Source organism: Erinaceus europaeus, chromosome 8 (genome assembly GCF_950295315.1).
Source record: "Erinaceus europaeus chromosome 8, mEriEur2.1, whole genome shotgun sequence".
NCBI lineage: Eukaryota > Metazoa > Chordata > Mammalia > Eulipotyphla > Erinaceidae > Erinaceus > Erinaceus europaeus.
Window position 1 is genome coordinate 43172081 of NC_080169.1, and position 12369 is coordinate 43184449.

General features: G+C 38.8%; 1 protein-coding gene and 1 long non-coding RNA gene across 2 annotated transcripts in view; one reads left to right on the forward strand and one right to left on the reverse strand.

The window, feature by feature from the left end:
• THSD7A (thrombospondin type 1 domain containing 7A) overlaps nt 1-12369 on the forward strand; it is a 581601-nt gene that overhangs the window by 234690 nt on the left and 334542 nt on the right. The gene's annotated exons all lie outside the window — the stretch shown is intronic.
• LOC132539895 (uncharacterized) overlaps nt 7793-12369 on the reverse strand; it is a 375892-nt gene continuing 371315 nt past the window's right edge. The window contains exon 3 of the long non-coding RNA XR_009551183.1: nt 7793-7855. This is a non-coding gene — a long non-coding RNA (uncharacterized LOC132539895). The remainder of the gene's footprint in view (nt 7856-12369) is intronic.

The window sequence follows — 12369 nt, forward strand, 5'->3', positions numbered from 1 at the left end:
AAAAAGATTCAGTTTGTCTTTTGAGAAACTTTGAGACATACAATTGATTTCCCCCGCTCATATTAATTAACTACTGATTTATATGTCTACATTTTGCTAGGAGTGTACATAAACACCATTCCCACCACCAAAGGACTGTGACCCATCCCTCCCGCCCACTCCCACCCCCCACTGGCCCAGGAAGCTACATGTCTACCCCTCACCACTGGGTTTTTACTTTGGTGCCCTACTTACAATTTGATCAGGTCCTGCTTTTAGTTTCCCTTTCAGATCTTCTAAGTCAGCTTCTGTTGATGAGTGGGATCATCCCATACTCATCTTTATCTTTCTGACTTAGTTCACTTAACATAATTCCTTCTAGCTCTGTCCAAGATGGGTCAGAGAAGGTGGGTTTATTGTTCTTGATAGCTGCATAGTATTCCATTGTGTATATATACCTTTTCTTTACTAATTGTGTATATATACCTTTTCTTAACTAATCAAAAAAAACTAGATAAATGCATAAAGTAGGCATTTTGATTCAAATGTTCTCTAAGTGATTTGATATCCACATTTTAAAATGATGAGTCTAGGCAAATACCTAACAACAACAACAAAAAAAAAAACCTTAAAATACAGCATATACATAAACATAACCCCCAAACTATTGAATTCCTCAAAGATAACAGGAGAAAAATCTAAATGATCCTGAGCACAGTAATACATTTTTAAATACAACACAAATATCATAATCTATGAAAGAAAGAACTAAGGTATACTTCTTTGGTGGTGATTATGGTGAGTAGTATATACATATAGAGGTGTGAATCTGTGCTGCTGAAATATATATGGTTTTGTCAACTAATGGTAAGTACACTTTTAGCTGAAAAAGGTAAAATTCAATTAAGTGGTGACATATATATGGAAGTAAAATCATATTCTGAAATGTTAGAATTATGTAAAATACTGTTAAATATTAATAAAAATTAAACTATGGAAAAGTAGTGTCAATAAATGTTGAATGAAAATCAACTTACTTTTTTAAAAAAGGTTTTGCATTGAAGAAAAGAAAAAGTAACAAATTCTATTATTTTGGGACTAGAAACCAAACCCTTCTGTTCTTGGAAAGAAAATGTCAAGAGATGAAAAAATAACAAATTATATTATTTTGGGACCAGAAACCAAACCCTTCTGTTCTTGGAAAGAAAATGTCAAGAGAATAAGAATTTTACCAGCTATCTGGTTAGACTTTGGGTTTTTCAGTCACAAGAAAATGACAAAATGCAATGACAAAGTAAAAAATTTAAGGGAAGAATTTATTCAAGGGGAAAATTACACTTTCCACAAACAGAGAGCAGGCTTACTTAGAAAGTGAGCAGTACTTCTTTACACTGTACACCAATTTTATGGAACTACAGTAGTAAAATACATTCTTGAGGAAGCAAGGAAACAGAAATCAATAATAACTGATCCAGAAAGCAAAAATAACTATTGCAGCTATTGTTCTCAAAGTCTAAAGCTATGCCAGTCTGTGGAATAAGTAAGCCTGCCCCAAAACAAATTATAGTGACAAAATTTTATGTTAAACAATAAAATGAATGTGGAAAACAAATTTTCACTAAATATTAGTAAGGAAAGACAATAAGGTATGAGCTCATGGTGTATCTGCTGAAATTCTGTTGCTGAAGAAAGGGATTTTTTTACTTGGTTAATGTATCTTAAAGACAATGGAGGAACGAGATAATTTTCTTTTTCACTATCTTCTGACGTAATGAGTTATGCTTTATTAAAAATATTTTAAATGGGCCGGGTAGATAGCATAGTGGTTATGTATAAAAACTTCATGCCTTAGGCTTTAAAATCCAAAGCTCAGTCCCCACACCATCATAAATTAGAGCTGAACAGTGCTCTGGTAAAAAAAAAAAGTAAATAATTAAATAAAAAATTAATATTAAATATATAAACTTTGGGCTAGAAAGTAATCACTGAGTCAGACTGCCTGAAAATGTCATATGCACTACAACTAATGTTACCAAGCAGACAATTAATGCTTAATTACAGATGAGCCTACAGTTATATCTGGGAGAGCAGAGGTAAAATATTATAGTCTGAAAAGATATGTGGTATTTTGAAATACAAGCTTTTTTATGGTTCCCCTTGAGATGTAACGGTGAATTTTTACTTACTTGAAAACTATATGATATGAATACCCGATGTTTTCCATGCCAGTATGCCAGTTTACTTCACCTACCTCAAAAATTAAGTGCTAGACTGGAAGAAAATAAATAGAGAACACATCTAATACAGGACTATTGTACAAAGGATGGAAAAAAACTCCCAGAACTGAATAACAACAACAAAAACCAGTTCAATTAAAATATCGACCAACAATTCATCGAGGAAGAAACTGAAATGGTGAATAAGCAAAAAAAAAAAAAAAAGTTGCTTCATAATATATGTCATTAGATATCTAAACATTAGGATAGTATTTAAATACTATTACACACCTATCAGAATACCACATTTCAGAGAACTAACATCAAATGTTGGTCAGGGTGTGAAGAAACATGGCTCTCATTTATTGCTGATGGGAATATAAAATTGTATAGAATGGAAGACTTCTAGTTGTTTTTTTTTATTAGCTTTATTTATTGGATAGAGACAGACAGAAATCGAGAGGGAGGGGGTAATAGAGGAGAGAGTCAGAGAGACACCTGCAGCACAGCTTCACCACTTGCAAAGCTTTACACCTGCAGATGAGGGGCTGGGGGCTCGAACCCAGGTCCTTGAGCACTGTAACTTGTGTGCTCAACCAGGTGCGCCACCACCAGGCTCCATTTTTTCTTTTTCTTTTTTAATATAAAACCAAACATACTTACTATATGCTTGAGCATTCATGCTTCCTTGATATACAAAGAAGCTGAAAATTTATGACCACCCAAAATCTGCAGAGAGAGATTTATAGCATAATTACCAATAGTTGCAGGCAATGAAAATGGCATTCAGTAGGTAAATAAACTGTGGCATTTCCAAACAGTTAATATTAATCAATGTTGTAACAATGATTCATTAATCCAAGAAAGACAGGACAATTAAATGCATAGTATTAAGTGAAAGAAGTCAATCTGAAAAAGCAATATGATTCTAACTGACATTAGAATCATATATTAGAAAATAATAATAATAATAAAAAGCTCTCCTGGGTCAATTAGGAATACCAAAGGAGATCATCTGGGACCACAACAAAACAGGACTAGAACAACTTCAGGAACCCACCAAATCACCAGTGAGTACAAATATGTGTTGCTCCTGGACAAAGAAGAGCCTAGGGAGAGATTAAGTGGCTGGTAACAGTATGGCAGTTTACCAGTTGAGGCACCAACTCCAGCCTGTTTTACCAACAAAAAGACTGCTGAAGGTAGGAGAGGACTTCCCTAAGACTTACCAAATGCAACTGTGAGTCTCCATTGCTACTGCCCTCAGAGGCTGGAACAGCAGGGGGAGGCCCTGTGCTGACACAGGGGGACAGAGAGCTGATCAGGAAACTCAGGAGAAGATCTACACCTTGGTGGTCTAGCAGTGGGGCTGTGTGGTGGGAACCTTTCCACGTGAACCTTTCCGATTTGTTCTCCTGATGAGAACATAGTGAATAGTTGCCTCAGAACCTATAGACTAATAACAGGACTTGTTTAGAAACTCACAGGGCCCAGCAATGCTGCCAAGCTTGGCAGAGAAGCTGAATTGAGCCCAGAGCTTTGGATCCTTGGGGTGTGAAAGTCTCTTTGCACAACCACTGTATTATCTCTCCACCACCGTACATTATGTCTTGGTTAGGAGTGAAGGATTAAGCTAAGAAGACTACTTATAGTTTAAAAGCCCTCAGGCTTTGTAATACTAATTTGTACATCTCTTTTATCTTTAGAAAAGAGATATGAGGGCCTGGATGGTGGCACACATAGCTGAGCTCACTGATTACAGTGTTCAAGGACTCAGGTCCAAGTCCCCAGTCCCTACCTGCAGGTGGAAAGCTTCACAAGTGGTGAAGCACTACTGTAGATGTTTCTTTCTCTCCCTCTCTACTCTTTCCCTATCAATTTCTATCTGTCCTATAAAAAAAAAGTAAAATAAACTTTAAAACATGGGTGGGGGGTTGGATGGTAGTGCATTGGGTTAAGCACACATAGTGCTAGTGCAAAGCACAAGGACTGCAAGGACATGCAAGGACCAGGCACAAGGATGCCACTTCAAACTCTCCCTACCTGCAGAGGAGTCACTTCACAAGTGGTGAAGCAGGCCCACAGGTGTCTTTCTCTTTGCTTCTTTATCTTCCCTTCCCCTCTCAATTTTTCTCTGTCCTAATCAACAACAACAGCTGTAACAGCAATAACAATAGAAAAAAGATGGCTTCCAGGAGCAGTGAATTCATAGTGCAGGCACTGAGCCCCAGTGATAACCCTGGAGGCAATAAATAAATAAATAAAGTGAAAATTTAGGTAAAAATAGAAGCTTCCTGGCTTTACAACAATTTGAAACCTGACTCGAGACAGGAATAAAATTAGAGGAAAATTAGGAGAAATTAACACTAAGTATGAATAGGAAATCCTGTGCACTAATGATCATACAATGTGGAATCAGTCATCAGAATTTCTTGTAGTCAATTTCCTAATCTATAGACTATATATGTGGAGGAATTTGAGCACTGATGATTGAGAAGAGAAGGGAGCTAAACTTTTCCTAAAAGTCTACCAAAAGAAATACATGTGATTTCGAAAACTGTATCTAAAATTGTGTATATAAACAACTATAAATCTTTTGCAGAACACTTTTAATTAATTTTTTATGTATTTCACCTTTATATCCATATTGCAATATAGAGCTAATTTATATGGAATATGTATAGAATATAGCAGCTTCAGCCTTCAAAGTAACTGCAGCTTTTACATATTCTAAGTACAGCATGGTTCCTGAAGACCAATTCCCAGTCTATATAGAACTTTGTGAATCATTGAAATTATGAATCTAATCCTAACATGAACAAACAGAAAGGAACAAATTGGCCAATGTGTAATACTGGCTAATTTTAGGTTATTCTGAATCCATTCATAAAATTACTATTTCTCATGTATAAGTAGCAGACTTTTAGATTAAAAAAAAACTTTCTGTAAAATCTGAAATGTTGACTTGCCTACTACATGCTCATAATTTCTTACAAGTTCCCTGCTGGAAACATTCAACTGAAAAATTAGATTTTGGAGGCCAAGGATTTTTGTTTGTTGTGTGGTTTGTTTGTTTTGTGATATATGATTAATAAAAAAACCTTTTATTTCCTTCAAATAAGATAATTCCTAGCACATATTAATTCTCCATAATGCTAGAGTTTAAACATTTAGTTTTTTCAATTTTATAAACTGGAACTTTCAGTGAATAAAAATTTTTAGACCAATTTGAAAGTGTAATCTTATCTGGGTTATCATGAAAATAAACAAAACTGACTTCTGGAGCCAAGGCTATGGAGCAGCAGGAGCTGTGTTTCTCTCCTCTCCTCTCCAGGGCCAACTAGGAAAACCAAATGAGACCACCTGGGACTGCAATAAGACAGGACTAGAACAACTTTAGGAACCCATCAAATCACCGGTGAGTGTAAACACCTGTGACTCTTGGACACAGAGGAGCCTAGGGACAGCTTAAGTGGCTGGTAACAGTCCAGTAGTTTACCAGTTGAGACACCACCTCCAGTCTGTTTCAACAAGAAGAAGAAGGCTGAAGGGAGGAGAGGACTCCCCTAAGACTGACCGAATGCAGCTGTGATTCTCCATTGCTACTGCCCACATAATCTGGAGCAGTGGGGGAGGAGGGGAAGACCCTGTGCTGACACCAGGGGACAGAGAACTAACTAGGAAACTCAGGAGAAGATCTATACCTCAGCGGCCTGGCAGTAGCACTGTGAGAGTCTCTTTCCATAACCACTGGATTATCTCTGTGCTACCCTGCTTTATCGCTTGGTCAGGTGTCACAGGTGTCAGTGATTAGGCTAAGAAGCCTACTTATAGTTTAAAAGCCCTAAGGCTCCCATAGCCTACAGGGAGGTAAAAGAAAAAAAGAGGCTTTCAAGCCACTGTGCTAAAACTCAGGGATTAAAATAATATTGACACAACTGTCAGTTTCCATAACTGTAAACTCTTTAATTACCTTACTTAGACACAAGTCAATCCAGGCAAGAGTGATCAGTAATTTGAAAAGTATTTAGAAAGGAACCTCATAACATACTATACAAAATGGTTAAACCAACAAGAAGAAATATTAAAGAAATGAACCAGGACAAGTGTTAAGCTAAAAGCCACCCAAAGATTGAAGCAAAAAATTATGAGATCAACATCCAAACACTAGTTAAGGAAATAATCAAAGGAGTGAATAAAGAGTCTGAAAGAATTGTCATCAGAAAGGCAGAAACAACAAATGAGACTCTAGAAGAAAATACTAATTATCTCAAGGTTATTAGAGAGCTGAAAGCTGAAATAGCTGAGCTAAGAACACAACTAGCTGAACAAGCCAAAACAGTATCAGAACAGGGTAACAAAATAGATGAATTTCAGAAAACAGTAGAGGGGAGAGAGAATAGAATCAATGAGGCTGAAGACAGAATTAGCAAGATTGAGGACAAATTAGAGACAACTAAAAAAGAAGTAAGAGATCTCAAAAAGAGATTAAAAGATACAGAAAACAACAACAGAGACCTATTGGATGACTTCAAAAGAAATAATATATGCATTATTGGCTTAGCAGAGGAAGAAAGAGAGGGAGGGAAGAAAGCGTTCTTCAGGACATAATGGTTGAGAACTTTTGTAGTCTAGACAACACAAAAGATATAAAGGTTCAAGAAGTCCAGAGGGACCCAAACAGAATTAACCCAGTCTTAAAGACTCCAAGACACATAATATTTAGAATGGAAAGGAATAAGGATAAAGAAAGTGTTGTTAAAATTTGGCGGGCTCTTGCTGGGCGGGTAGCTTCACAATGGGTAACAGAGACGCGGAGACAATGGCTGGGCAGGGAAGCTGTATTTCTTTATTCAGGAACAACGATTTATAAACTAAGACAAACTAATCACCAAACAGAACTCTGCTGTCTCTTTGCATGGCACAAGCACTCTCTCTTACTCTGGAACTCAAGAACACTCTAAAACTCTGGCACTCTCGAACTCAGGAACCCTCTCTCGGGGTTCTTTGGGGCGGGGCCAAGCGGGCCCGGGAAATTAACTGTACTGATCTAATTCTCTTGGCGGGGGAGGGCTAGAACAAACCAATGTAAAGCATATGACAATTCCCCCTTTTCTTTTTAACTAAATGACTATAGTATCAAGGATGTGGGGTGAACAGAAACATATATCATACAGGCATTTTTATAAAAAGAAACTGGCACAAACATGGAGAAACATGCAAGCGACAAGAACCAGTGTGCTGCTAAGGGAAGGCCTGAGGGGGCCATATCTGCCTCTGTAGGCTAAACTTTATCAGCTTAAAAAAAAAAACATTTCTTGCCTCTGGGGGGCTACTTGCCTCAACGGGCATTTGCATGGGGGCGGGGAACGGCCTAGAGTCCCAAAGGCAGCTGGCTGCAACTTACTATGAAACAAAACTTGTTATTAGCATATCTACTGCACAATCCAACGTTTTAATAGAGAAGGAATTTGAGACTTTTACATATCAACAACATCTTTTAACCTTTTGTTACACCCATTCAAGATGGAGACACACCCTAGGTGTGGGCTGGAGAGGAAACCTCAGGCATGAGAATAATTAGCATAGCCATTGTGCAATCTACCATTTCTAATAGAGAAGGTAATGGAGAGTTTTGCATATCAACAAGTCTATTTAACCTTTTGTTTAGACCAACTTAGTTAAAATATATTGATTGTTAACTAATTTTTACCTTAGACTTTAAATGTAAGTTAATTTTATCTTTATGAGAATTACGTTGAAAACCTTTTTCATTTAACTTTGTCTAATAAGAGTTTAGCCTTAAAGTTACTGTTTACCAAACTTTAAACATACACATAAACATGCTCATTAATACACAAGGAGAGAAACCTTTGTTACGAAGACATGTCATTTTAAACACAAATTTAAATCTATACTGTCTTAGTTGTTGGGGGGGGGTTCACCATCTGGAGGTGGCTTCCCACGCAGCTTCACTTTTAGGAATTGCAGGTTGTGATCTCTACACGAATCTCTGTGTACTCCAGCTTGTCTGCCTTCAGACCGGACCAGGGGCTGGAGATCTTGTGTGCCCAGTTTCGGCAGGTGCTGGGATAGCCTGAGGGTACTTCTTCCCAAGCTAGTGCTCTCTGGCTTGGAGAGAACTCAACTGGAGCCAATCTAGGCTGCTGCGTGGGAGAGGGATCAGGAACTCGTGCCGCACTAACTTCCGCAGGAGATACACTCTGGAACTCTCGGAGCTGGAAAGCAATTTCCAGGTGTCTTTAATCAGAAGAGCAGCTGTTTTTATACTCTCCAAGTAGGGTGGAAACAGGATGTGATATAGAGAGGGTGGAGAGAAAAGTGACTGGTGAAAATCATAGTGTGACAAGGAGGGGGCGGAACAGGCGAGAATCCTATCACTGAACCACCAATGCCCTGGAGTGCTTTATGTAAAAGTGATTTATGTAAATAGACCAAAGCTTTGGATCAGTAAATCCCTATATAGGCATATGGTTAAGCAGAAGCCAGGGGGAGGTGGCATTACTACCCAACATCTCCCCCTTTCTTTTTAACTATTTGCCATAGTATCAGGAGTGCGGGGCACTTTGTGAGGCAGGGAGACTGATAAGAGGCACACCTTTTTTGGGGTTCTACTGTCCCTCCTTGCTCAACCTCTCCGTGGAGAGAGAGACTAACAGGATTGACACACCCCTCAGGCTCAAGCCCTTCCAAGCTCAACCATATCCTCACAATTCCCCAACATCTTCCTCTTACTTAATGGCCATATATAACTGGGTCAATGTCTGTAAAAGGCTTCATCTCTGTCAGGGGACTAGCAGTGTAGGGGTGAACGGAAACCTGTTGGGAAGAAAGCAGAATGATAGTGTGTAAGTGTCTTCAAAAAGAACTAGCACAAGACAGGGAGGGATAAGTAAGAGTATCAAGAGACAGAGTGAGCCTGATGGGTGGAGGAGTGGGGGCCTGATAAGCTGAGGGGCTAGAGGGGTGATCTGGCATTGCAAAATCCCGAGTCAGCTGGCAGTAAGTTCTATGAACTGCTACAGTCATTCTTCAAGAAGTCCAGCAGTATAAAAGGAGTGTCCAGCAAGTTCTATAGAAGCATCAGTCCAATGTCAAAGGCCAGGAAATAAATGCCACACGTCTATCTTGATGGAGGAGGATGGCCACTGGAACTTTTCTTCTCTGTAGAGAGTGACCTGGAACCGCCAAAACATGGTGGGCGAAACAGAAGCAGGAAGAGCAGACACCGATGGTTGAGAGAAAGGCTGTAGGAAAGTCTTGTCCTTTGGAGTCTGTGAATCAGGTTCTCCAGATCGTGTCAGGTCACATCATGGGTTTCGGGGGATGGCTGTAATTGTGGGTGATGTCAGAGGTCAGGGGTCCAAGATGGATTTCTGGGGATTCTATATGAGCAGATGCTTCTTTATGCGAAGGCTTGTCATACCTGAAGTCAATTACTTATGAAAAAACTTTGTAACAAATTAGAAGTTTACTACAATTGATAACTCAATGATTATAATTGGTTTAGGTATCTTTATAATTTCGTGTTAAGGTCATCTTATGTGACCTCATGTAGCAGTCTTTATATAGCAAAGTTTTCATACCGAATTTAAGTCACATATATTGATTCTTAACTATTTTTACATTGGGTTTTTAAGCAAACTCAGGTTACTAGAGTTAAACATTTTAGTGACAATTTTTTTTTTGGTACATTTACAATATCGGATTGATGCCAAATTTGTTGTGGATTAATTTCCACAAGATAGCTTACAGGACATTTTTGGGGGCCCTCCAAAAATGTCCTGTATAGAGAATTTGTATTTTAACTTAGGAGATGATGAATTGTCACATTGAATATTTAGAGTTTTACCTTAAACAATCAGTTACTTAAATGAATTGATTTTACCTCTTCTCGTAAAAATGTAGCTTCGAAGTTACAATTTAACTGTTAAGTTAATGTTTACCAAACTTGAAACACGCATATTAAACATATAGTTTATAACCCACAGGAGGAGAAAAACTTGTAAATAAGATATATTATTTCAAATGTGAATTTAGATCTACTGTCATAGTTGAACCATCTTTACTCACACAGTTTAAGACTAAACATTTCATATTGATCAGGACTTAAAAAAGAAATCAAAAGGGGGAATGAACAATTTTTGGACTGTTTCTGGACGTCTCCAGAAACCATGGCTGCGTCCAGCCGTTTTATATAAAGTCAGTTAACTTTCAGAGTACTCTGAGCACAATGGGTCATACAAAAATTTTGGTCACTCAACTCACTCAATTTTTTTTTTCACTCACTCACTCACAAAACACAACTGGCCAGTCATAGCATAAGACATTCATTCGGGGGGGGGAAGAGTTCTGTGAATCAGATTTTTTTTTTATTCTGCCATGCTGTATTATGGATCCTGGGTTGCATCCTGTAGCCAGTCCTCTTGCAGCCAGTCTTCTTGCAGTGTTTCTTGTTCTTCAGGGATATCAGCGCCATCATGTGGGTATTGCCGAACATGGCGGGCAGGAACCCAAACAGGCTTGGAGTAATTTTGTGGAAAAATACATGCGAAACCCCTCCCCATAGTCAACAGGGGGTCAGGTCCTTTCCAAATTTTATCAAGTGGGTCTTTCAATATGACTTTAATAGCTGGGAGGGTGGGTGGTGTTTGCCAATGAAGAATTATAGGAGGTTGGTCTGAGTTTTTGTAAATATTAAAGAGATTTAATGTAGTTAAGGCTTTTGCCAGCTGGATATTAGGGGGGTACATTTCCCCTTTTTCTTTATTTAATTGAGCCTTAAGAGTTTGATGGGCCCTCTCAACAATGCCTTGTCCCTGTGGATTATAAGGAATGTCTGTAGTATGAGTAATGTTCCAGAGGGAACAAAAATCTTTAAATTGTTTGCTGGTAAAAGCAGGTCCATTATCCGTTTTAATTTGAAGAGGTAAGCCCATTACAACAAAACAGGAGAGCATATGGCTTATAAGCTTTTTTGAGTTTTCTCCAGTCTGAGCTGTAGCCCACATAAACTTAGAGAAGGTATCAATTGAGATGAACACATATTTTTGATTGCCAAAGTTAGGTATGTGGGTAACATCAATTTGCCAAAGAGCGTTGGCTTTTAAACCTTGAGGATTAACCCCCAGAGTCTGAATAGCAGGTGTTTTGATTAGACCTGCACAGGAGGAACATGTAGCAAGAATACATTTTAACTGTGGCAGAGGAATATCAGGAAATCGAGCTCGAAGACCTTTAAGATTAACATGGGTTAGGGAATGAATGTCAGCAGGATTAGAGACAGAGGCTAGGAGAATTACTGTGGAGGCAAGGCGGTCAGCTGCAGCATTTGGACAGGGGACCAGGAAGAGGGCTGTGGGAACGTAGGTGCTGAACATACAGTGGATGGGTTCGAGAACAGAGCATAGAGGCAATTTGAATTAAAAGAGGACAAAGTGGGTTGTCATCAATCTTACATAAGATCGAGCAAGCCATGGAAGTAAGTTAACAGTATACACACTGTCAGAAAAAAGGTTGAAGGATTCTGGTACAGCTTTTAATGCAAGGAAAACAGCATAAAGTTCTTTGTACTGAGGGAAATTATCAGGAAGTTCAGTAAAGAGAGGTTTGGGGTATTGCTGGTCTGGATAATATATAAGGGCAGCAGCTCCCTTTTTTCCACCATCAGTGAACACTGTAGGAGCAGAGGGGATGGGATCTCGAGAGAAAAGTTTAGGTACTTGTAGAGGCAACAGAGGTAAAGAAGCTATCAAATTATTAGAGGGAAAATGATTATCTAATTGTCCTGGAAAACCCATTAAACTTATGGCAAAACGAGAATGGTGGCATATGAGCCATTCTGTATCAGTGAGAGAAAAGGGAAGAATGATTGAATCTGATTCCCTTCCTAAGACCTGAACCGATCTGTTTCTTCCTTGGCGAACCATAAATGCTAAGGCATCAATCTCGGTAAGGAGTCTTGGCGCTCCACCTACTGGCGTATGAAGCCATTCGAGAACGCCATGTTTCTGCCACAATGCCTCCACTACCGTGGGGGTGGAGTTAAAGATTAGAAGATTTACCGGAGAGGAGGGGGAGAACCGAACGAGGTGCATGTCCTGGAGAGCCTGGTTAACTTTTTCCAGAGCCAAGGATGCTTCAGGGGTTAACA